Genomic DNA, 23,842 nt, shown 5'->3' on the forward strand with positions numbered 1-23,842 from the left:
GCCCACACGACGACGCTGCTGTAGGGGACCCCGAGAGTCGTTCTCCCTGATCCAAAGCTCTTGGATCGAGTGTCTACTCCACCTTCAGATTCTCGGGATCCGAGGAAGGCCCGACCCCTACACAGCACGAGCTCGGCGGCTACCGGGGCAGCGCGTCCCATACACCGACACGTGTGACCACCAGCACGACGTGGTGCCAACACGGAAGGCAAGAGGCCCTCGACCCACGGCTGCAGCAGGTGAGTCCCGCCGCGCCCTTCTCTTAGCTCACGTCTTCGGAGTCGGTCTAGAAAGGGGCCCGGATCGCGCTCAGGAGCGCCGAGGGCAGCCGCGCCCCCGCTTCCCCGGGTGGCCCTGCCAGCTCCAAAGCAGTCCGTGCACATCCGCCCGACCGGGCAGCCCGTCGTCACCCGGGCTGCTGTGCCGGGGGCAGCTCAGGCTGGAAAGGGGAAAAAGCATGAGGATCCCCTGGGCGGCCGAGGGCTCCGGGCCTGCGTCCGGGCCGAGCCGGGCCCCGGGAGCGACAGGCGGCCCGCGGGGAGCGGCCACACACGGCCCGCCGGGGCCGCAGCCGCACCTCCCGGGGGCCCCGCACGGCCGCGTCGAGGCAGCACGTCCCGGCGCGGGGCACGTGCCCGGTGCGCCCAGGGCAGGGCCGGACCCCAGCCCCAGGGCGGCGCGGGGCGGGGCGCGCCGCAACAGGGACGAGACCCCGCGCCGGAGCGCTCGCCGGACCCCGCAGGCCCCGCCCGGTTCCCCTCCCCCGCCGCCCCGGCCGTCCGCGCCGGGTTCTTCCGGCCACGTCCCGCCGCGAGCGCCGAGGACCCCGGGGCGGAGGAGGGGCCCCAGGGCGGAGGAGGACCCCGGGCGGAGGACGATCCCCGAGGCGGAGGAGGATCCCCCGGGGCGGCGGAGGGAACCCCCAGGCCGACGAGGACCCCGGGGCGGAGAAGGGGCCTGGAGCGGAGGAGGGACCCGCGGGAGGACAAGGACCCCGGGGCGGACGAGGACCCCGGACGGAGGAGGGGCCCCGGGGCGGAGCACGGACCCCGCCTGGAGCGGACGAGGACCCCCAGGGCGGAGGAGGGGCCTGGAGCGGACTCGGATCCCGGGCGGACCAGGGACCCCCGAGCCGCAGGAGAGCCCCCGGGGCGGAGGAGGGACCCCGGGGCGGAGGAGGGGCCCCGGGCGGAAGAGGGACCCCGGGCGGAGGAGAGGCCCCGGGCGGAGGAGGGGCCCCGGGCGGAGGAGAGCCCGGGCCCGCGCCCCTCCCCCACACCCAGCGGGCCGCCGCCCGCGCCCCCGGAGCCCGCCGCCCTCCGCCCGCCGCCGCCCCCGCCGCGCCCGCCCACAGCCCGCACCCCGCCCCCCCGCGACGGCGGGGCCCCCGCGAGCCACTCACCGCCGACGAGACGAGCGGAGAAGCAGGCGCCCACCGACCGCGCCGCGGACCGCCCAGAGCCCGCCGCCCGCCCCGCCCCGCGCGCGTGGCGTCATCACGCCGGCCCGCCCCGCCCCGCGCGCGCGGCGTCACCACGTCGGCCCGCCCCCTCGCCCGCGCTCCCTGCCCCGGCGCGACCCGGCCTCCTCCCCGCCCCCGCCCCCGCCCGCCGCGTCCGAGAGCGCAGGCCCGTCCGCGCCGGCCGCCTCTGCGCAGGCGCCGCGCCCCTCCCACGGCGGTTGGCCATATAGAGGCTGGGGGCGGGGGGAGGTCAAGCGGAGCCTCTTCTCCTTTACCAAGATGGCGGCCCGTCCCTGCTCCGCCACGGCGCCCACCTTATGAGCTCGGCTTCCTTGCGCCGACCCGAGCGGAACAGGTAGCGCGGGTCCTTGCCTCGCGGGTGCGCGGCGTGGGAGGGAGGGCGTTTGCTTGGCGCGAGCCGGGGGGCCGCCGAGGGAAGAGGGGCGGCGGGGGTGCGGCGCGGCCGCGGCCGGGAGCCTCCGCCTCCGCCTCCGCGCTCTCCTCCGGGAAGATGGCGGCAGCGCCGAGCGGGCAGCGCCGGAGCGGGGCCGGGGGCTGCGGCGGGCGGGCGGCCGGGCGGGCCGCTCTAGCCCCGGGCCGCCCGCGTCTCGCTGGTGCGGGGGCTTCGCCCCCATTGGCCGCCGCGGGTCACGTGGGCCGGGCCCGGTGCGCGAACCGCAGAGCGCGGCGGCCGCCCCGGGGACTCGGGCTCCGGCCTGGGCCGGGGGGGGGCGGGGCGGGCCCGGAGTGCGCGCCCGGGCGCCCCTTCCCCGCCCCCGGGCCTCGGCGAGCTCGCACCCGCAGGTCGTGGCCGGGAGCGCGGCCCCTCGCCCGCGTGCGCCCCCGCCCTTGGCCCCGCAGACGGCGCGCGGGGGGGGGTCACGGCCTCCGGGCGCCCCCGCTGGACCCCGAGCCCCGCGGCCCCAGGGCGCAGAGGGCGGAGGGCGCACGCTTGTTTCTCTCTCCCCGAAGCAGCTCGGGGCCTAGCATGGGGGATGCGCCCGTGGGGGTGCGCGGGCTGCAGTGCAGGGAGGGCCGCGGTGCACAGGCCCCAGGTACGCAGATAGGAAGGAGGCGGCGCTGCTGTCCTGCACCGACTGCGGTTCTCGGACTGGACCTGGAGGACGAGTCTGACCAGACCGGGGAGTTGGGGTCGGGAAGACGAGCTTCTGCCGAGGGGACGCGACGGGCGGGAGGGGGAGCGGCCGGCTCGGCCCTGACTGCCCGGCGGCCCGGTCCTGCAGGCCTCCGCGCCCGCTCTGTCCTCCAGGACGGTCCGGCTAGGGCAGGCTCTCCCGGGACCGCAGCGCCCGCCTGGATGACTTACCCGCGTGACTCGCGACTGGATGCCGTAGGTTCTGCATTCGTGCTTCGCGACCACGACTTGCCCATTTGCCAGGGTGGTGTGAGCAGAGAACACCCTCCTTGGAGTCCCGGATGGCGCTTCTGTCGGGTGCGGTCCATCCAGCCTCCATCCATCCACCCCCCAGGGCCCGCGCTCAGAGGACGCTTTCCCCTTTCTTATTAAGAGGGAATCACTAAGCTCCCGGAAGAAACAGCGCACAAGTGAGTTGAGTTGCCAAGCTGCTGGCAAGAGGTCCAGCACGCGTATTGAAAAGGTTTTGACCAAGTGGACACCCAGAGAGCATCAGCGTGTCACGGTGCCTTTTCCTTTTAGTTATAAGAGCACCACGAGGTTGGACGTTTGAAAACCAAGAAAATCAAACTGTCTTCATCTCTGTGACTTTTAAAAAATTGAGTACACGAGTTATTTTGTGCCTAAGTTCTTTTGTGTGTGTGTGTGTGTGTGTGTGTTTCTAAAATCAGACATTTTACAAGTGACATCCCTGGCGGGCTGTTTGACCAGGCATGCTGACGTTCCTTAAATACTGCTAGAGAGGAGCCAGACGTGCTGTTCCAGACGTGTCATCTTGATGGCTGCAATTAATTTCATGACAGTACATTGACCATGTGTGCTCTTCCTTAATACACTTTATTGGCAATCGTGTGAATTTTTTTTTTTAATATTTTATTTATTTATTTATGATAGTCACAGAGAGAGAGAGAGAGAGAGGCAGAGACACAGGCGGAGGAAGAAGCAGGCTCCATGCACCGGGAGCCTGATGTGGGACTCAATCCCAGGTCTCCAGGATCGCGCCCTGGGCCAAAGGCAGGCGCCAAACCGCTGCGCCACCCAGGGATCCCCATTCGTGTGAATTTTAAAATTAAAACTTAATTTTATTTCAAATCAAGGTTGTATCTTCAAGTAGTTTTTTAAAGGAATACTAAGTGTAGGAAGGCTTTCGAGGAGACCCTGAATTGCCTTCCCCAGTCCTGTCAGTTCTCCTGCAGAGCTGACACGTCCCCCTCTTGGTGGGCTCCTTTGGTCTCTGCCTCCAACTCTGAGCGGCACATGCGCTCGCCTGCTGGTTCGTGGCTTTCCTCTTGTTGCACACCTTGTCTCCTCACTTAACCCTGAGAAGGAATGTGACGTCTGTAGCTTCCTTTTACCTTCCCTGCGTGCACACACGGCCGCCTGAAGCCCGTGCACCTTTACCTTGCTTAGTCCAGGATTGAGTGTTCATGTTCTGACTCCATGGGGCCATTCACAGCTAGGCAGATGGTGTGCTGGGATTACTTTCCCTTTTCCACGTCATCAGATTTTGTTTCTCCTGATGTTCTGGTGAGTCTTGTCTTTTGTTTGCTTTTTCTGTGTATTTATCATTACGGTCCCAAATTGACCAGTTGTCTAAATCAACTTTCAAGAAACGGAGTCCTTTTTTTGTCAGATGAAATTCAGTATTTTATTAATCTCTTCTTGAATATATATCCTCCAGGCTCCCACCTGCTGTATTCTTCTTGCAGGTCCCCAACCCCGACCCCTTCATAGGGTCCTTGGTTTCCAGGACACACCAGTGTCCCTTTCTCTGGACTTGGCTACCCTCATCGTGGTGGAACGCTTCCTTAAGGCGTTGCCCGGGGGCAGATGAAGGGGAGATAAGGTTTTGAGAACAAGAATGTCGAAAGGGTGAGAGACACCATTTTGCTCTGACTTCTGTCTTGAGGGTTATTGTTAAAGGCTTCTGACATTCTGATTTTTCTCGGCCTCTATACGTGGATATTTCTTTTCTGAAGCTTAAAGGATTTTTCTCCCTGAAATGCACAACGCGCAGCGCAGTGATGTGTCCCTCGGAGTCTGTTTCCATGTAGTGTCCTGCCTACTTTTTAGGCCCCTCTTATGTGGAAAGTTCCGTTCTTCAACACTAGACATTTTTAATTTATTGCTTTGATTTCTTCCTATTCACCTTCTTTTTGTGGAATTCAACTGTTGGGCCTTCTGGATGGACACTGATTTTGCTTAGGTTGTCCACTTTCTGGAAGACGTTCTCAACTTTATGTGGGCCGTATTGTTGAGCTGTGCTTCATGCATGTCCCTGAGACTGTCCTCCTGCCCCCTCTGTTCCAGTCTTCTCACATCCTGGTTTGGTTTTGGTTCATAGCTTGTTGTACCTCCCCTTATCTCTGAGGACGTTCCTAAGTTTGGGGGGTTTTCTTTCTCTGAAGTCACAGTTTGCTTCAGGCTACTTTATGTTTGTTTGGGATTTTCGGCTTTCGTTTCAGGGCTTTTCTGTACTATCTGGTGATATTTTCCCACCTGCTCAAATGTCAGTAGTTGGGACTTGTCAGCTGTGGTGTTCACTGCAGAGATACCCGCTTGGGCCATTTCCTAAGACACCCTGTCACCGTCTTCCTGTCTCTTGAGCTTCTGCACAAAAATATCTTCCTGCCTCTCCTTTGTCCAGCGGGCTAAGTGAAGGAGAAGACTATAATCTTAGCAGTTACCATGGACGGACTTCCTCCTCTTTCTCCAGAACGATATCTCACCCTGCACTGTAATGAGTGTCCCCAGTCCAAAGATTCTGTTTCCCTTTCCAGCGGCAAAAAACACAGCCTTTGACCCGGGCTGTGAAAGGGACAAAACAAACCACAAAACGTCCTTTTTAATAGTATTTTCTCCTCTCTTTTCTGAGTGCCCACTGGGTGTGTGTTATTTTTAGCTTACAACATGAATTTCACTTAAATTTGTGATTCTTTTATTCTTTGCTAGTCCTGTGTAGCCCAGCTGTCGATTTTGTTTTTGTCCTACACATGTGCTGAGACACCCTAGTAAAAAAGAGATGAACAGGTCAGTCTTCGTGGTCAAGAAATTCGAATGGCCAAGAAGCAAAGCAAGATTTCAGTTTTGCTGATGATCAGAGAATTGACATTGAAATCCTGTTTCCCCTACAAACTGGAAGAAACTAACAAGACTATTTTAGTTACCAAAGGTGAGGGGGACACGTACAGTCAGATGTTGCGGGGTGTAAATAGTTGACCTCATCGGGAGGGTAATTATGCCTCTGCAGTGACTATCCCTACATATAATTGTATTTCTAGGAACCCTTCCTGTAAGAGCTACTGGCTCTAGTGAGGAGAGGTTATTTTTTTCAACAGTGTTTGTAAAATCACACACAAGAAGCATGTGACCTGTAGAGAAGTTACTAACTTATGTTTATTTGATTCACCACGCACTGTTAATAAATGAGGTAAAATTGCATGTAAACCATAGACGGCCATGATGCATTTTAAATGGAATTAAGTGCAGCAAGTGGTGAAGCAGTGCCGATAACATGATCTTATTCTTATTTATACCAAGGACTAATACATCCAAGGAAAACCTTGGATAAAACAATTTTAGAGATACTTCCTGAGGAAGAATCATGAGGGATTTACTGATTTTTACATTGTTTTGTTGTGTTTTATAGTATTTTTTATGCTGGAAGTCCTGTTCCTTGGACTATAGCAGACTTGCTATAGTGTTAATAAAGCCAGTATTAATGTAGCCTTCACAGCCCCTGCCCATTCCTTCCCAGGCTTTGTCATGGGGGCGGGGAAGGTCTTCCCAGAGGCTGAGCTGTGCCCTGAGGCCCCACCGCAGGGACTGCAGGCCTCACCCAGAGTAATAATGAGAGGCGGGAGCCAGTGTTTAGTTAGCAGGGGCCATTGAGCAATCAGTTTGAATGTTTTCCAAATAAGCATTGTGAAGTGGTACCTTTAGACATTCCTGAAGGTGGATCTTGTGAGGCATGCAGCCCTGCCTGTCCCTTAGTGTAGACCGCCAGGCATTGGTTCATTCTGCCAGACTTGACAAGGGGTCACGATGCCTGTGCAGGCGAGGAAGGCGGTCCTCGCCGAGGCCAGGAGTCAGGAAACCTGGACTTCACTTTGGGGCCTGTGCTTAATCAGGGGGTGATTCAAGGTGTTTCTTGACCTGTAGGACTTTAACTCCTTCCTTTTAAAGATAAGAAAGCTGAATCTCTGAGATTTGGCTCTTGTTTTTATTCCTCTGGTAGCACAGAACACTTGGTCACCTCAGTTTATCGGAAATTGAGTTTTCAAGTTTGGAAGGATGGCACTTGGAGCGGATAATCACTCATGTAGCATCCCATTTTGTGATCCATTTCACGGATGTGCAAGTGATGCGAAACACTTTGCGTAGTAAAGCTTTAATTTGTTGATTCCTGCATAACAGGCACCATGCCCTTTATTTCCAGCAGTGGTTCAACCAGGCCATCTTGCCCCCCAGAGAACATCTGGCGGTGTCTGGAGACATCTTTGATTGTTGTGACTCAGGGGTGCTACTGGCATCTAGTGGTTAGAGGCCAGAGGTGCTCCTCATCCTCTGGTGCCCAGTTCAGCTCATGACAAAGAATTGTCAAAAGGTCAGCAGCGCTGAAGGTTAGAAGCCCTTGGGCAGCCCAGGTGGCTCAGCGGTTTAGCACCGCCTTCAGCCCAGGGCATCATCCTAGAGACCCGGGATCGAGTCCCACGTCAGGCTCCATGCATGGAGCCTGCTTCTCCCTCTGCCTGTGTCTCTGCCCCTCTTCTCTCTCTGTGTATTTCCTGAATAAATAATTTTTTTTTTTTTTTTTTTTTAAAGAAGAAGCCCTGCTTGGCAGGGTCAGTCCTTAAAAGGGCCCTGGAGTGTGGCTATCACAGGCCTCATTTTTCAGTTGAGGATAGTAGAGACTGGCTGGGCAAAGCTCCTTGCAGGACTGTTGCCTGCAGTATTGGTTGGTCTTCCCTGAGCTGTTTCTGTGCCGTCTCTTGTGAAGCACTGCACGTGAGCTCACTTGGTCCTCACAGTGATACCACAGTGGATTTCAATTCCTTTTTACGGGCAGGAGACGGAGCACAGTCAAGATCTATTAACGATTTCATTCTTATCTTTGTTTTCAGTTTTAGAAGTTTCGTATGTTGACACATTGACCTAGTGTTTTCTCGCTGTCTCAGGGCTGCTCTAAAGCTTGGGGTCAAGAAGCTGATATCCTGTCCATGCAGCCTTTCCTGAGTCTTTTCCAAGAGTGGAGCCAACCAAACTTTTGGAGCAAGATATTCTGCTCTGAGATACATAACTGAAACTATCCTGCATCCTTTAGAATTTTGAATCCTTTTCCTTGGTTCAGTCATTAAGCATTCATTTCTCACCAAGTACATATCCAACAGTACGTTTTGGGTAAGGAAGTGAACTAATGAAACCCCAAAAAAGAGCAGGCCCAAAGTCAAAAAGCATGCAGGGCCCATGTGTGGGGTGACCTGTGGACAGCTGCTGTCAGCTGTCATCCATCTGGGGCTGCCCCAAGGGATCAGCTTTCTTCTCAGGACTCTTGCTGGACTGGTGTTTCCATCACCCCATCAGAGCACCCAGCACCAGCATCTCCCTGGCGACATCTTACCGGCATGCCTGTCTCTCTCGGTGTCCCTGGCCCCTGGCTCCATGTGGGTTTCAGGAGGAGCCCTTGGTGGGTTTCTGCTTGTTTGGGGGCCCTGTAGTACAGCAGATATTCTGAACACTTGTCTTTTACTGACTTTTGGCGAGTTATAATGGGCTGCTGAATCCAGGACAGCTTTCTAGACTCAGCGACTTGCTGGACATAGTGATAAGTCAGTCCGATGGTCAGGTCTCCACACGTTGCTCTTGTGTTCTTTGACCACTGTTGAATTTGTGGCCTCAACTAACCAAGGAGCAACTTTTTCCTGAGCTTTGGACGTGCTTGGATCAACAAAGTGTTGTGATCTCCAAGAGCATCCTTTGCGCATGTGCCTTATGCAGTGACGAGGCACAGCGTTTAGGGGCCGCTGCTGCTTGGCCCGGTGTTCTGGCATAAAGCCACCTGCTTATGCTTGTCTTGAATGCTGTTCCCCTCAATGCTGATTGATTGGTCAGCATCAGTCACCCACCCCCTTTGTGTGATCTTCAAGTATCCCCCCTTAGGTGTGTGGGTGGAGCTGGGGACCACATTTATGAAGCAGAGCGGTAATTCTTGGCGTTGCAGTGCTGGGTCAGAGGGGACCCTTTGGATGCTACTGGGCTCTCACCTGAGAACTCACGAGCAGGACACACTGTGTCCCAGCCGTAAGCTTCATGATGTTGGTGCTTGAAGCTTCTAGATAGAGTGCAGGCTGGACCAGGGCTACTTCTGGTTTCTTTCTGGAGAGGGGAGATAACTTCAGCACGTGTTCCCACCTCTGCCGCAGAAACTGTCGTGCCGTCGGAGGGAAGTTCTGTGCTGTGAACTTGGTGGTGGTACAGCGAGTTAGGTCTGCACGTTACTGGGCCTGGGCGCTGCCATTAAGTCAAAGGGGCTGGGAGGGAGGGCACTGCTGTGAGGGAGAGCCAAGAATCTTTTTGACTCTACCCAGGGTCGGGCACAGGAGGGCGTGATGGCTGAGTTTCCCTGGTTACTGGTTCTGCGGCATTCTGCAAAGCTCTGGGTGTGTGTGTTTCCTGGGGGAGGGAAAACAGTCTTCTCGAAGGTGCTTGGATGGCTGCTATCTGCATGGCAACCGCTCCCAGCCTCCAGGAGGTTACATCTGGAGGCTCTGGAGAGAGCCGGACTCCTAAAGAGGTTGCCACAACAGACGACCTCAGGAGAGATGGCGAGGCTAGAGAGAACGCCCTTATCCCGGAAAAGACCAGAGCCTTTGGAACAAGTGAAGGTACGAGAGAGAAGGGAAACAACAGAATTGTGGAATTAGAAGGAATACTTTTGGAAAGGAGGTCATGTATCTGGCTTTGTTTTGCTGTTTTTAAATTTTGGTTAAGGTGAGTGACTTGTTGAGAAGTGTTTCTGCTTCTCAGGGCTCCCCCAATAGAAAACGTGTGGTCTCTGACTCCTCGTTACGTAGAGTCGAGAACTTTTGGTCCTCTCTTTAACTCTTTCTTTGGAAATTAAATTTAGAAAAATGAAAATAAGGGGAAAGGATGGCCCTTTTGCACCATTCTGACAGTCGTGAACTGTGTTACTCCTTGGTGTCCCGTAACTGACAGAAGGCCCTGGAGTGTGTCTGAGTGGGGCTCGCCGTGTGTCCTTCCTGGTGGCGATAGCGCACTGACTCCCGGACGTCGTGTGTGGACAAGTAGGGGCATTTGCCAGCTCTTGTGGACGAAATCAGGTGTGTAGTGTTGCTCTTCATTTTACGTTTATGTGATATGCTTTCTGATTTTATTAATACTTAGCTCACTTGGAAATATCTTTCAAGTGGAATTGCTAAATTATGTGTACTGTTTTGACTTTTTCTGACAAGTAGAAGATCAGCTAGGTGGTCCTGTCGTAGTGGCTTAAAGCAGTGTGTGTGAGATCAATTTGAAGAATATTTTTTTTCTTTTGAAACAAGGCTTCTATTTTGATACATTTGCTTATGCTCAGAGCTGACTCGCCAGCCCATGAGACCAAAGTTGTGTGTCGCCTTTGTCGCCCGCCAGTGAGCTCAGCAGTGCTGCCAGGCTGCCTGTGCACAGAGCCCCTTGGCTCCCAGCGCTCAGCGTGGTGGTGTCTGGGATGTGCAGACAAGAGCCAGCTGCAGCCAGGGTGACCCGTCGGACTTGGTGGTGTCAGGGTCCATCGTTAGTTTATGCAGGTGCTGGAGATGATCACCGTGTCCCCTTGAGATTTGTAAGTGCAATTCTTCTCTGAAAGATTGGGCAAACAGAACAAGATGGTGTTACTCGGGGAGCATCAGCAGTTGATCTGTAAATCGTGGGTAGGCTCACCATTGGCTTTCCTTATGTTGTCTCCCCCAACCCTCACCGTGTTGTTCTTGGTTGGCTGGGGCTTCGGGTTCCCTCCAGTCCTGAGGGTGCTGCTGAGCTGGAGACAGTGGGTGTACCTCTAGCCCGTCCATTTTTTTCCAACATGGACTTGATGGTTTCAGGTTCTACCATTAGTTTTAGGACTAAATCTTCCAGGAGGAAATGGCCTGCGAAGCCCACAGTGGTGACGGGTGGGTCTTTCTCTTCCATCGGATCTCGTGGCATTTGACTTGTAATTCGGCGTCGGCTGTCAGTCTGGCATACGGCTTTATGGAAGGCTGTTTTCAATTTAGTCTATTTAGCACTGATTTCGTGTGCACTAAGAGGCTTCTTAGAGGAATATTTTAATTCCGGAATGTACTTTTTGTCTGTCTTCTCTCCTCACCCCATCCTGAAGTGGTGGTGGGGGCTGCTTTCCTTTCTCTTACACCTGGTGCTGATTGACGTGGTCGCCGTCCTCCCCTCACCTAGATACTGCTCCCCTCGTCGTGGGCAGTGCTCCTCTCACCATGTCTCATGACGTGGCTTGCCCCATCTGCCAGTGTCTCTGGGTCTTGCTCAGAGAACGGTCTGATAGGGCTTTACATTGTTTTTCCCTTGTGGGTGTGGTGTCTAAAAAAGCTGAGGAGCATTGAGGGGCCCTCCCGGGGGGGAGCTGGTGAGGGTCCGTGCTGACGCTGCTGCTGTTTCGGGTGAGCAGCTGTGCAGGTCTTAGTGCTGCCAGTGGCTTCCTTGACACTTTCTCATGGTTTGAAAATCTTTTATGAACTCTGAGAAGATGATTATAACAGACTTTAGTGATTAAAATTTTGTTATGCTACATGGAAAGTGAGTGAAATATGTATTGATCTAAATAGATTAAATACATAATCACGTGTGTTTTGACTTTGAAGGATCACTGCCATTTGCCACCCCCTCTATTTTATATCGATATATTCATTTCCAATAGAAGGCATTTATTTGTTTTATAATTTGTTTCTCAGAATGAGTGAGACCATGTGCACAAGCAGGTGAGGGTGCGAGGGACAGAGGGAGAGGGAGAGAATCTTAAGCAGGATCTGCACTGAGCACGGAGCCCGACGGCAGGCTCGATCTCTCAGGACCCTGAGATCATGACCTGAATCGAAATCAAGAGTTAGACCCGCAACCCACTGAGCCACACTGGTGCTCAGGGATTCGTTCGTTCATTATTTTACTAACTAAAAAGTAGTACTATTCTCCATTTAATTCTATTAGCTGTCTTACAGAGGAGTTGCAAGTATGGTACAAAGCATCTTTTCTGAACCATTTGAGAATAAGCTGGGCACATGAAACTTTATCATCCTTAGATATTTTTATGTATTTCCTACAAACAAGACTATCCCCTCAACTACAATACAACCATCAAAATCAGGAAGTTAAGGGGGATGCTCTTTGCTACCTTGAGGCCCATTCACATTTCACCAGAAGGATCCGAATCACATGGTAACATTTCATTGCCAGGTCTCTGTAGTTGTCTTCAAGCTGCAGTGTTTACGCCTCTTACCTTGGCTTTCTTGATCTTGATTCTCGAAATGATTATAGGTGCTTACTTTGTAAAATGTCTGTCGGTGTGGGTTTTGTTTGGTGTTTCCTTTCTATTAGATTCAGCCTTTGCATCTGTGGCCGGAACGGCACAGAAGGAATGCCAGGTTTTCTCTGCGTTCCGTGGGGTGGCTCACAAATTCAGCGTGTCCCGTTACTGGTGATGTTCACGTTGGTCGCGGATTACTGTGGTGTCTGCCAAACTTCTCTCCTGTGGAGTCTCTGTCGTTTTAAGTGTGTCTGGGGGGCAGGTGGGGGGTAACTTGTGAAACTAAACATTTGTTTGTCAGACTTTCATTTTTGTCACATTCCTGTGTCAGCCTAGGCTCACTGCTTCCCGTTGTATTCGATGCACCCTCCTTCGTTATCTGTTGTAATGTTTATAGCCCCTAAAGCTGGCTCCCAGATCCTTCTGATGCATCCCCCTTTTTCATTTAGAACATTTTGCTTTTTAGTACAGCAAGACACTCTGAGCTTTTCGTGTGCTTCCCCTGTCCCAGATGGGGAATCAGCCTTTTCTTCAAAGATGCCTGCTTCCTTTTGATGGCAGGTGGTGCTCAGAGAAGCAGACTCTGGACACCAGGTAGGCGGTGGTTGATGTGTTACTGACCCGGGCCCTCTCAGCGGATAGAGCCGCAGAGTATGTGTGTATGTGTACGTCTGTGCATGTACACACTCACAGGTGCACACATGCACACACGTGTATGTTTATAAAAACACAGTCGTGTGTATTCTCTCTCTCTGTTGGAAAACAAGGGTTCATTCCAGGACTTCTGATTCCAGTCAGATACCTCGGTGTGCATTCCAGTTTCTTCCTTTTAAATTGGTAGCAGTCTTTCCGACACAGCTAGTAGTCCCTAATGTATTTGCTTGTTTGAGGAGCCGGCGCTGTGTACGAGTCTCCCCTGCCCACTTCACCTGGGTGCTGATAACACCAGAGAGGTGGGCATCCTCTTACATGGAAGCCCACATCCCAATTTTTAAAAAGTTCTATCCTCGGTCTTTCTGTCCACTCCAGGCCATTACCTGAACCATCGCTTCACTGTTCGTGACAGCACACCTATTGTGGTATGGACGTGGCGCTGTATAGTTAACCGCTTGTTCGCTGATGCTCACTCGTGTTCTTTCTAGTTCCTTGCCTGCGAGCCTTCTTAGAGGAGTTGCACCTCTGCGTTCTGCGTTCTTCGGCGCTTCTGGGAAGGAGCTTCTTTGAAATGTGGTCGCTGAATTGGCGTGTGTCTGCTGGTGGTGAGGTGTTCTAGTTTTACACGTCTCAGTAGTGCCTTGCCGGTTTCTCCCGACCATTTCAAACGTTGCATCACTTCTGTTCATCTTTGTTGATCTCCTAAAGGAAGGGGTGACTGAAATGGAATGTCTGTTCATGTCTATGTGCAGTTTGTGTGAATTTTCTGTGAACTGTGTGACCACAGGTCCTAGCCTATTGAGATATCTGCCAAACAGAAAAATGATTTGTATCCTAACTTCTCTGTTAGTTAGTCTGTGCTGAGATTCTTAACCTCTTACAGGGTCAGATGAGTCAATACCTGCCATGATGGTGTCTATAGCCTCAGTAGGTCTTTGCACCCCCAAATCACAGGTTTTTCTCCTCAATATTCTAGCTCCTTAAGGCTTGATATTTTTTTTTTTTTTAACTGTCAGATCTTCGAGCCAGCTAGAATTTATTTTGGAGTGTGGTGTGAGGCAGGAATCAATTTTTATACTTTTTCCAAAATGGAAATTTGTTATTGGCCCGCTTCTGTTTGTTGCTATCCTTCCTTACTAATTTGAAAGGGACTTGTATCATTTGATACAAGCTCCCGGATACTCACACATCAGTCTGTTTTGTTCGTACTTTTTCCTCTACTTTGGTGAGTACCGAGTCTAGTTACTATTGGCTTTGTAGTGCGTTTTGTTAATTTTAGGTGAATACTAACTTTTTGGGCCAAATAATCTAGGCAGACTTTATTTTCAGGTGAATCTGGGAAATTTTTTTGTAGTTACAAAAGGAAAAATCCAGCTGGGATGTTGGGTTAGTCTCTTAGGGCTACAGTAATAGATCACTGCAAACTTAGTACCTTCAGACAACAGAAATTTATTCTCAGTTCTGGAGCCTCGAAATCTGAAATCTGGCAGGGCCACACACTCCCTCTGCAGCACTGAGCGAGAAACTGTTCTTTGTCTCTTCTGGTTTTTGATGGCTGCACCCGCACTCCTTGGCTTGTGGCCACATCACTCCAACCTCAGCTTGCGTCTTCATACAGCTTTCTCCTCTGTGATGTCTCTGCTGCCTGTGCGCACTGCACTGTGTATTGCTGACGTACTGAACTTTCCTTCAGTTTTCTTAGCTTTTCATTATTTTGGAGAGGATTTCTAGACAGACGGTTATCTGCAAATAGTGACATTTGTGTCTTTGCTTAGTTATATCTTAAGTTGTGTGTTTGACAATCTGTGGCAATAGTAGACATACTTGCCATTTTGTTCTGTATTTTAATAGGATACCTTTAGTTTTATGCTAATTATATTTTACTTCTGGGAAATACCCTTCATGTAACCATTTCCTTCTGCTACTGATATTAAATTCCATAGGAAACAAGGAATGCATATTGACTTTCTTCATTCTTTTGGGCATTTTTAAAGGGCCAACTATCAGTCATTTGTTATCTATCCTCTGAGCTACGAATTTGAACTGCATACATTTCCTAATTTTGAATCCTTACTGTATCCCTAGAACAGACCCTACCTGTTCATGGTATCTTATTCTATAAGTTAAATGCTGGTGGGTGCCTGGGTGGTTTAGTCTGTGAAGCGTCTGCCTCCGGCTCAGGTCATGATCCCAGAGTATGGGGATCAAGTCCTGCATCAGGCTTCCTGCTCAGCAGGTAGCCTTTCTCTCTCTCTCTCTCTCTCTCTCTCTCTCTCTGCCTCTCATGAATAAATAAATCTGTTTTTTTTTTTTAAATGCTGGATTTATTGGTTAGGTGTTTTGTTTGAAACTTTCCATTTTTGGGATCCCTGGGTGGCTCAGCGGTTTAGCGCCACCTTTGGCCCAGGGCGTGACCCCGGGGCCCTGGGACTGAGTCCCACGTCTGGCTCCCTGCGTGGAGCCTGCTTATCCGTCTGCCTGTGTCTCTGCCTCTCGCTCTCTGTGTGTGTCTCTCTCATGAATAAATAAATAAAATATTTTTTAAAAAAACTTTCCATGTTTGGGGCACCTGGGTGGCTCAGTCGGTTAAGCATCTGACTCTTGATTTTTGCTCAGGTCATGATCTTGGGAGTCCTGAGACTGACCCTGCTGGAGATTCTCCCTCTGCCTCTCCCCACCCCACTCACACACTCATATTCTCTGTCTCTTAAAACAAACTCCTAACTTTCCATGTTTGTAAAGTAGTTTGCCGTGAAGAATCTCTTCTCTGCAGCACCCACTCATTGTTTGGGGAAGCAAACAGTGCCTTGATTTGCCTCTGGGGGCCACCCTTTCCACCAGGTACAAACTGTGTGTTTTGGATGAAACAGCCCAGCTGCATGGATGGATTCTGATTGGCTATGGCTATTAGACATATCCCATCTCCTTGGTCCCTTGACTACAGTTACCGGTCCCCTGGTAGGCTTAGAACCCAATTAATGCCAGTGAGATACAAAAATAATTTGTGAGGGCCCCATGGGGCAAAGAAGCTCTTATTTCTTGGGAGCCACCTGAAGATATAATTACTGCCATTTGTGGCAGTTTTTATTTCAAAACCAAGCAAGGATAGTATTGTATCATTGAGCTTGTATTCTCTGTGTTTCTTTCCTTGGTCAGACTAGAAAGAGTTAGTTGCTCTTTGTTATTTTCAGAGAAACTGATATTGGTTTTGATTGATTGAGTCAGCTATTTTTGTTTTTATTTTCTATCCAATTTTTATTTTATTTTATTTTATTTTTATTTTTATTAAGTAGGCTGCCTTCTGGGCGTGAAGCGCAACATGAAGCTTGAACTCAGGACCCTGAGATCAAGACCTGAGCTGAGGTTAAGAGTCGGACACTTGGGCAGCTCCCGTGGCTCAGCAGTATAGGGCCGCCTGCAGCCCAAGGTGTGATCCTGGAGACCCGGGATCGAGTCCCACGTCGGGCTCCCTGCATGGAGCCTGCTTCTCCCTCTGCCTGTGTCTCTGCATCTCTCTCTCTCTCTCTGTCTCTGTCTCTCATGAATAAATAAATAAAATCTTTAAGAAAAAAAAAAAAGTCGGACACCTAATGAACTGAGCTACCCAGGTGCCCCTCACCAATTCTTTTATTATTTCTGCTTTGATTTTTCTATTTGACATGAATGTTTAGCTCATTTATCTTCACTCTTTATGATAAAAGTTAAAAGTGTGATTCACCCTCTGAGTGTAGCTTTGCCAGCATCCTTATAGGTTTTGATAAGTATTTCTCTTTGATTCCATTTTTAAAGGCTTTTATTAGGAAAATGTTCAAACCTACCCCTAGACAGAAGAGAGTACTGATGACTCACATACCCGTAAACCAGTTTTAACAGTTCCTACATTTTGCCATTTTGGTTTTGTCTTCTTCTGCACTCCCCAAACTTTGTTAGTTTTGAGTATTTTATTTTAAGCAGGTTTCAGATTTTGTGTCACTTGTAAATACTTTAGCATATATCTTTAACAGAGGAGGGTTTAAAGAAAACCATCCCTGACAAAATTAACTGTACATTGTTAATATCCAATACCTATCCTGTGTTCAGTTTTCTCCAAAGGTCACATAAGGTTTGTTTGAATCAAAACCCAAAGAAGGTCTCTCCACACTGCATTTGGTTGATGCCTCTTTTGTCTCTTCTTTTCCTTTTCCTTTTTTCCATAGGGAGAGTGTGTGTGTGCGCACATGCAAGCAGGACAGGGAAGGGCAGAGGGAGGGGAGAGGGAGAATGTTAAGCAAACTCCACTGAGCACAGAGCCCTACATGACCCTGGCATGGCAACATGCCTCGTGACTTCGATCTCACAACCCTAACATCATGACCTGAGCCAAAAATCAAAACTTGGACGTAACCCTCTGAGCCACGTAGGCGCCCCTCTTTTGTCTCTTTTCAAGTCTTTTTTTGTTTTTGTTTTTAAGATTTAATTTATCCATGAGAGACACAGAGAGAGAGGCAGAGACATAGGCAGAGGGAGAAGCAGGCTCCATGCAGGGAGCCCGATTGAGACTCAGTCCTAGGGCCCCGGGGTCACGCCCTGAGCCCAAGGCAGACACTCAACCGCTGATCCACCCAGGCATCCCATCTTTTCAAATCTATAACAATTTTTTTCTTTTTTTGCTTTTATTGTCATTTATGAAAGCTGCAGGGCTGTTGGTGCTGTGGAATTCCACACGTGGTGGATTGGGTTGATTGTATTGGGGTAGGTAGTGCATTTTTATGATCCTCATAGTTCCTGTAAACTGGTAGCTGTGTTTAGATGCTTAATTTGTTTCAGGTTTGATTCTCTCCCCACCCCACCAGGTATGTGGGGTGGGAAGTAGGGGCGGTGTCAAGAATATATCCTGGATTTTGCTGTGTACAATATGCAGTATACCAGGAGGCATGGTATGTAGTTGTCATTTTGTGATGTTAACATCTGATCAAGGGTATGGTGTCAGCAAGGCCACCACTGTCCCCTATAGAGCTTTCTATCAACCGGTCCTCTGCTTGGCTATGGGCTATGAAACCCATAGCCATTTTGCTTGTCTCCATTATTTCATCCATGTGTTAGTATACTTTTGCTGCTATACTAGATTACCGCAGATTTGGCTGAAGTGAGTCTCACTGGGTAAGGCATGGTGTCGGCAGGGTCTACTTCAGAAGCTCTAGGAGAGAATCCATATCTTGCGTTTGCCAGCTTCTTGAGGCTGCCTGCATTCCTTGTGGACCCTCTCTCATTAAAGTACACGATTTTAAGAATACTTGTGATTCCATTTAGGTCTCACCTGTATAATCCAAGATAATCTCCCCATCTCAGTATTCTCTTTAAAAAAAAAAAAGATTTTATTTATTTATTCATGAGAGACACAGGCAGAGGGAGAAGCAAGCTCCATGGAGGGAGCCCGAGGCGGGACTCGATCCAGGGGTCTCCAGGATCAGGCCCTCGGCTGCAGGTGGCGCTAAACCGCTGAGCCACCCCGGCTGCCCTCCCCATCTCAGTATCCTTAATTCCTCTGTAACATTCACAGGCTCCAGGAATAATGACCTGGATATCTTTGGGGACAGTGAGTTAGCATCCAGTTGGCAATTTGCAAAATGAAGAACTGTTTCTTTCTTTTTTTTTTTTTTTAAGATTTTATTTATTAGAGAGCAAGCGCGTGCGTAAGCAGAGAGGGGCAGGGGGAAGAGACTCTGAAGCAGACTCTAATGTAAAGCCGAATGTAAAGCCCAACTGTGGGATCATGACCTGAGCTGAAACCAAAAGTCCGACGCTTAACCAACTGCGCCACCCAGGCGCCCGAGATTTTTCTTTCTGTCTAGGTTTTTTAGTTGGCATTGTCCTATAAAGAATGTTTCCCTTCTCATTCTGATTACCCTGAAGTGGGGCTCCTCATCTCCTTTATTGGTGTCCAGAATGCACTGGGACTAGCAACTTCCAAAGTGAAAATGCATTTTTGTAGCTTTTTTTCTCCTAGTATCATCAACTCATGGGTATGTATATAATTGTGTTTCAACCCATTTAAGACATTTTTTGAAGGTCCTGTTATTTCCCGAAGTTGGCTTCTGTGTCCTCTGGATGTGACCCCCATTAGTCTGTGACTCCTTCCTTTCTGCCACAGCGAGGTGCCCCACCTTGTCCCTATTGTGTTCAGCATCTGAGATCAGCCATTTTTCTGAGGGGCCCCTGGGTGCTTTTAGTGGGGAATGGTGTTTGGATGCCACAGTCCTTGTGCTAGGTAGGGATGCTCACTGCCACTGTGTTGTGTTAACCATAGAAATAAAGCAGTTAGTTATTTTACCAAGAAAAATGGATTTATTCAAGCATAACAATTGCAATTCCATACATGCAGGATATGTATGGCCAAGTGGTAGGCAAGTCTAACAGAGAAGAGGAACGTTATTTTCTAGAGAAGGAGGAAGATGTTGGGAGAGGTTATTTTGAAGCAATGCCCGCTGGGGAGGATTAGGATGTCAGTTCCTCACTGGCTTCGTTGCCGAGGTTGCTGGTTTCTTACTGGAGCCAGAGCACGTGTCTTTCCCTGTTGGGGCCTGTAAAAGACAATTCTTCCTGTGATTGACCTTGAGTGGTTAAAGTGGCTCCCCTTTATCGTCCCTACTCCAGTTTACTGGGGTTTCCCTTTGTTGATTTTCACAGTTGTTTCTCATAGTAGACAGATTTAGGAAATAATCCAGGAGTATGATCATTTCTGGTTCAAATGAATATTTATATGATTTTTACTTCAGTATGTATGTTACACCAAAAATCTTCATTCTTAAGGTTGTTAACCTGATAACTGACCTTAAAACACATAACATACTTAGAATAACAATGCTAACATTTTCAGGATATATCACTTGGAATATGCTGTCAAATTATGGCATATTAGTTACTTTCCTCTGATGTTTATGCCGCCAATGTGACATTGTTAGATTTGTTTCCGTATTTTTTAATTTTTTTCTTCAAGTATAATAAACGTAGAGAACTATGCAAATCTTTAGTGTATGTGGCTCAGTGGATTATCAGTAACTGAACCCATCCATAGAACCAGCATCAAGATAAGGAAGTAGGGCATATTTTATTTATTTCTAGGGTTTGTACTTCTCTGATTTATGGTACTAAAAAAAATGGTGAATCATGGTATATTCAGATGAATGTGGCTTCCATCCCTTCTCTCTCCTTTATACGTTGTTTTCTTCTATCATTTCTTTTCCAGAAGGCAAACAGATATGTATGTCGTCTATACCTATAGGTGTATACTCACTGGGCGTGTGTATAGACCTACCACATTTCTGATTCTTTCTTAGGGGAAGGTAGCATACCCTGCACCTTCTGTCCTGCTCCCTGGAGACCACACATACTAGTGTGTGGAGGTCTCTCCTGTGCTGTTTAGGCCACGTGTTGCTTTAGTTGCATGGATATGGCATGATTTGTCCAATCTGCCGCCTCCTCAATAAAGTTGTGGTTGTTTCCAGACTTTACCTTTTTATTTCTTACAGTTTCTGCTGCTCCCCTACTGTGTTACCAATCCCTTCCTTCGCACAGTAGGTGGAGTCCGTTCCAAGTGGCTGCTTAATGTCTGCTTGGAGTTGACCTTAGCCCGAGTGTGGGGCTGCCATGCTGCTGCTGTTGGACCCTGCCGCCCTCCTGCTTCTGTTGGCTCCCTGTGGAGCCATAAACAGCTGGTCTTTGCCACATATCCCTCTTTGCTTGACGCTGATTTTCTAACAGTGGGGTCAACAGTTTGTTCTTGCCCTGCCCACCCTTCACTGCAGGCAGGCGAAGTGCCTCAGCCGCTGCTCCCAGATGCGCTTACAGCTTGGTGGCCTGCTCTGAGTCCACGATGGAGAGTAAAAAATACATGTCCAACAGAAAGGTGCACTTTATGCACCTTTATGTTGAATTAGTTTGTTCTTTGAGGGGACAACTATACCAGAAATTCTTGAAATCTAGAGGTGAGGTTTACTCCCTAGAGCAGACTCAGAAAGTACTGGAAGAGATGACAGAGTCCCACCTGCTGATTTGGCAAATGAGAAGACAGGTCAGGGGAAGAGATGTGACATGTCCAGTGTCACCTGCTTGGTGTCTACCTGGCCTTAATACTCCGGGCAGGAGAGAATCTGAAGACTTGATTTTTCTGATGTTTGTGTCTTTGTGAGAGAAACATTACGTTTCTGTTTGGTTAGGACTGATGCCAGTTCCCAGGGATTTTTACCCATGGCTTCAGCTAACTTTGTGTCTCTAGCATAATGATTTTGTTTGTTTGTTTGTTTGTTTTTAAACATTTACTTTATTTATTCGTGAGACACAGAGAGAGAGAGAGAGAGAGAGGCAGAGACACAGGCAGAGGGAGAAGCAGGCTCCATGCCGGGAGCCCGACGTGGGACTCGATCCCGGGTCTCCAGGATCACTCCCTGGGCCAAAGGCAGGCGCCAAACAGCTGAGCCACCCAGGGATCCCCTGTTTGTTTTTTTAAAGATTTTCTTTATTTATTCATGAGAGACACAGAGAGACATGGGCTGAGGGAGAAGCAGGCTCCCCACGGGGAGCCTGATACGGGCCTCGATCCCAGGACCCTGGGATCAGCCCTGAGCTGAAGGCAGATGCTCAACCACTGAGCCACCCAGGTGTCCCTCTAGCATAATGTTTTATAAACGAGCTAAGTTCAGTCCAGCTCAGACTTCCCTATGTACTTGTAGGAAGAACATTTTTTAAGTATAAGTTGTTGCCCTAAGAATTCTTTTGTTTCTTAGAGTTTAAATGGAATTTACAGTCAGAAGATCAAAAGTATTTTTTTGATTGTAGGACTTGGTGGGGGTGGGGTGGAGGAACTGCCCAAGGCGTCCTATGCTGGTGTCTCGTCTCCCGCCGGCCCTTGCTGTCCTCTTCTCACGCCACCATTGCTTTGAGGTGGGACTTGCTGTGGCCCCCAGTCTGTTAGTGCTCTGAAACCTGTTCCCATGGCATTCAGAGACTCAGATGGCCCAAGGGTCACAAGATCCATTTCACCTGGAAGCAGTGAGTGGTTGGCTCTTGTGAGGAAACAAACCATTTTATGTGTGGAGGAGACCACGGCAGCGCCGCAAGCGTGTGGTGGCCGTGTGCGGGGGTGCCGGGGGAGAGCCGCTCGGCCCGGCTTGCTCAGTGCAATCCTGGGGGCTTGCTTACTCTCGCGGGCGTTTTTCTTTATGCTGAGGCAAGACAAACCCCTTCTGTACCGCCCTGCAGGTACGTAAAGACAGTCTTGGGTGTCTTCCAATTCCCAGGGGCTTTCAAGGTGCGTGCAGCCTCTGTAATCAGCAGGCCCTCCCAAGGAAATGAGCAACGCAGAAGTCCTCCTTCAGACGTCTTGCTTGTACCATGGTCTAATCAACCAGTGAAGAAAATAATTCTTGTGACCCTGCCTTTTGCTGATCTGTGGTAGCAAATGCCGTTTAATAGTATGTCTTTGTTTCCCTCTCCAAACAGAAGGATCCGTGGACAAAGTAAGGGCGCCCTATAAAACAGAGCTGTCCTTCTGCAGCGGACTCTCAGGAGCGCTTAGCCTAGCTCTATCAGTAATTTCTAAACCTGTTAAAACACCCCTTTTTTTGGGTAAGTGGTATAAGACATATATGCTATTTTTACATGTGCTCACCTCTCAGTACAGCTGCTGCTTTTTCCAGTCCGTCCTCCCTTACCAGCCCCCATGCGCTGCTCCCCAGTGCCTGGTTCTGTGCTCCCTCTTGGAGTCTCAGGGGCTTGGACGGCCTACAGGTAAGGCATAGGCGTTTTATGCACACGCAAACACGTTTCCTCGCAGAGCTGCCCGTCTCTCGGAGTTGACCTGGACCCTGGCTGTATGGTTGAGGGAGGGACGCTCGTTCACTCCCCCACCATCTGTACAGGGCTGAGACCTTGTATCTGAGGGGCTGCTGACTGGATTCTAATCTCTTCTTACAGAAACCAAACTCCCACTGTGTTATCTAGGGCATTCAGCATCAATTTCTTTTAAGTGGATCAAGAACTTAAGACAGAGCAATTAGAATGTCAGATTCCTTGAGGTTTTTAAGAATTTTTCACCTAAGTGACACAATTTTTTTTTAAAGCAATCTGTCCTCACTGAGAATTTCAGTGTGATAAATTTAATATTCTAGGAACATTTCACTCTTCTTTCCTTATTTTGCATCACTTTTAAGTTGTGTAGTCACAGTAACAAGTGAGCCCGGCATAAAGAGGTTTGGGAGCAAGTGCAGCGCCACAGGTGGGCGCTGCAGTTGGGGCACGCGGAGGTGGTCTGTGAGTGGAGGGTGGCCTCCCTTCTCGGTTTGCTGGTGGGGGGAGACCTGCTCACTCAGTAGGTCCGCTAGGAGACTCTGTGTCCCGCCATCATTGGTTTACCCAGCACCCTGCTAGAAACAACACAAGCATCCAGGTTTTTGCTCCTGTGAAAAAGCCACAGTACGTTTGTTTCTCGGCACCGACGTGAGCACACATGGGAGAGGCTCTAGGAATTCCCGGGTCAAAGCACATTTGTGCTTTTTTAAGTTGCAGTGTGTAATCAGATTGCTCTCCAAAGAGGTCACGTCAGCTATTCCTCCAGCCACACCAGTTTTCCTGTACCTTTTCTGATGCTCATCAGACCTCATACTTACCGAACTGAGAAGTATGATGTAGGATCTCTCCCACTTTCAAAGTACATTTTCTTTTGTACAAGTCAAATGTTTTCTTCATTTCTATAAAAGATGTTTTTATTTTTTGCTTCTGTCTGGGTTGTTAATGGATTTTTTGGAGTCCCTGGAAGGAATGAATGCTGTCCACTAAACTTGGTCACTTCTTCCCGGAAGCCTTTGAGACAGCTCTCTGTGCCACACGCTCCTGGGCGTCTGTGGCAGAGGAGACACTCAGGACGGACACAGTACCCGTTTTGTATTCCTTCTCGTCCTCTAAATTTATTTTAAACAAGAAATTCATAGTAAATTGATTTGGGTCTTGTAAAAATAGTTATATAAAGTTTATTAATAAGAAAAACCTCTTTGTCAAATTCCATTTC

The 23,842-nt window shown here is 49.8% G+C and overlaps 2 protein-coding genes across 16 annotated transcripts in view; one reads left to right on the plus strand and one right to left on the minus strand.

The window, feature by feature from the left end:
* SEPTIN2 (septin 2) overlaps window positions 1-3,004 on the minus strand; it is a 33,341-nt gene extending 30,337 nt beyond the window's left edge. Inside the window, exon 1 of one of the 6 annotated variants that reach the window (XM_072718920.1) lies at window positions 2,790-3,004. The gene's annotated coding sequence lies outside the window, so the exon portion shown is untranslated. Of the gene's footprint in view, window positions 1-1,048; window positions 1,217-1,402; window positions 1,514-1,776; window positions 2,048-2,789 lie in introns of those variants that run through there. The other 5 variants (XM_072718917.1, XM_025987691.2, XM_072718916.1 and 2 more) reach the window with 5 other exon arrangements.
* The window catches only part of HDLBP (high density lipoprotein binding protein), a 68,262-nt gene continuing 45,967 nt past the window's right edge, over window positions 1,548-23,842 (plus strand). The window contains exons 1-2 of one of the 10 annotated variants that reach the window (XM_072718901.1): window positions 1,606-1,817; window positions 5,631-5,790. The gene's annotated coding sequence lies outside the window, so the exon portion shown is untranslated. Of the gene's footprint in view, window positions 1,818-2,490; window positions 2,518-2,894; window positions 3,029-4,327; window positions 4,491-5,630; window positions 5,791-9,298; window positions 9,503-9,833; window positions 9,959-10,259; window positions 10,459-13,289; window positions 13,407-23,842 lie in introns of those variants that run through there. The other 9 variants (XM_072718904.1, XM_072718903.1, XM_072718907.1 and 6 more) reach the window with 9 other exon arrangements.

This window comes from Vulpes vulpes, chromosome 9, assembly GCF_048418805.1.
Source record: "Vulpes vulpes isolate BD-2025 chromosome 9, VulVul3, whole genome shotgun sequence".
NCBI lineage: Eukaryota > Metazoa > Chordata > Mammalia > Carnivora > Canidae > Vulpes > Vulpes vulpes.